General features: G+C 52.2%; 1 protein-coding gene across 21 annotated transcripts in view; it reads right to left on the bottom strand.

Moving 5' to 3' along the window:
* Positions 1-2,500, bottom strand: part of txk (TXK tyrosine kinase) — a 17,694-nt gene that overhangs the window by 11,844 nt on the left and 3,350 nt on the right. The gene's annotated exons all lie outside the window — the stretch shown is intronic.

Below are 2,500 nucleotides of genomic sequence, written 5' to 3'. Positions count from 1 at the left end.
ATCGTCACGCTCACACACACACACACACATCACCGTCACGCTCACACACACACACATCATCGTCACGCTCACACACACACACACACACATCATCGTCACGCTCACACACACACACACACATCATCGTCACGCTCACACACATCACCGTCACGCTCACACACACACACACACACACACACACATCACCGTCACACACACACAAATCACCGTCACGCTCACACACACACATCATCGTCACGCTCACACACACACACATCATCGCTCACGCTCACACACACACACATCACCGTTACGCTCACACACACACACATCACCGTTACGCTCACACACACACACATCATCGTCACGCTCACACACACACACACACACACACATCACGCTCACACACACACACACACACATCATCGTCACGCTCACACACACATCATCGTCACGCTCACACACACACACACACACATCATCGTCACGCTCACACACACACACACACATCATCGTCACGCTCACACACACACACACACATCACCGTCACGCTCACACACACACACACATCACCGTCACACACACACACATCACCGTCACGCTCACACACACACACACACATCATCGTCACGCTCACACACACACATCACCGTTACGCTCACACACACACACATCATCGTCACGCTCACACACACACACATCATCGTCACGCTCACACACACACACACACATCACCGCTACGCTCACACACACACATCATCGTCACGCTCACACACACACACATCATCGTCACGCTCACACACACACACACACACACACATCACCGTCACGCTCACACACACACACACACACATCACCGTCACACACACACACACATCATCGTCACGCTCACACACACACACACACACACACACACACTCACGTCACGCACACACACACACACATCACCGTCTACGCTCACACACACACACACACATCACCGTCACGCTCACACACACACACACACACACACACTGTCACGCTCACACACACACACACACACCACTGTCACGCTCACACACACACACATCACCGTCACGCTCACACACACACACATCACCGCTACACACACACACACACACACACACACGTCACGCTCACACACACACACACACACACATCACTGTCATACACACACACATCACCACGCCACACACACACATCACCGTCACACACACACACACATCATCGCACACACACACATCACCGTCACACACACACACCACACGCTCACACACACACACACACACATCACCACACACACACACATCATCACACGCTCACACACACACACACACACACACACATCATCGTCACGCTCACACACACACATCACCGTCACTCTCACACACACACACACACACACATCACGTCACTCTCACACACACACACACACACACACATCATCGCCACGCTCACACACACACACACACATCATCGTCACACTCACACACACACACACACATCACCGTCATGCTCAGACACACACACAAACACATCATCGTCACGCTCACACACACACACATCATCGTCGCTCACACACACATCATCGTCACGCACACACACACACACACACATCATCGTCACACACACACACACACACACATCATCGTCACGCTCACACACACACACACACACACACACACACACATCACACACACACACACACACACACACACCACACACACACACACACACACACACATCACCGTCACGCTCACACACACACACACACATCACGCTCGCACGCTCACACACACACACACACACACACACTGTCACGCTCACACACACACACATCACCGTCACGCTCACACACACACACACACACATCACCGTCACGCTCACACACACACACACATCACGTCACACACACACACACATCACCGTCACGCTCACACACACACACACGCACACACATCACTGTCATACACACACACATCACCGTCACGCACACACACACACACACACACACACACACACATCACACACTCACACACACACACATCACCGCTCACACACATCACCGCCACGCTCACACACACACACACACATCACCGTCACACACACACACATCATCACGCTCACACACACACACACACACATCATCGCACGCTCACACACACACACCGTCACTCTCACACACACACACACACACATCATCGCACACACACACACACACACACACACACACATCACACACGCATCACACACACACACACACATCATCATCACACACACACACACAAACATCACCGTCATGCTCACACACACACACACACATCACCGTCATGCTCAGACACACACACACACACACATCGCCACGCTCACACACACACACATCCGCATCACACACTCACACACACACACACATCATCGTCACGCTCACACACACACACACACACATCATCGTCACGCTCACACACACACACACACACACATCACACACACACACACACACACACACACACATCACCACTCA

Source organism: Puntigrus tetrazona, unplaced genomic scaffold, assembly GCF_018831695.1.
Source record: "Puntigrus tetrazona isolate hp1 unplaced genomic scaffold, ASM1883169v1 S000000586, whole genome shotgun sequence".
NCBI classification, from domain to species: Eukaryota; Metazoa; Chordata; class Actinopteri; order Cypriniformes; family Cyprinidae; genus Puntigrus; species Puntigrus tetrazona.
Note: the sequence above shows the minus strand (reverse complement) of the source record. Positions and strands in the feature narration are given on the sequence as shown.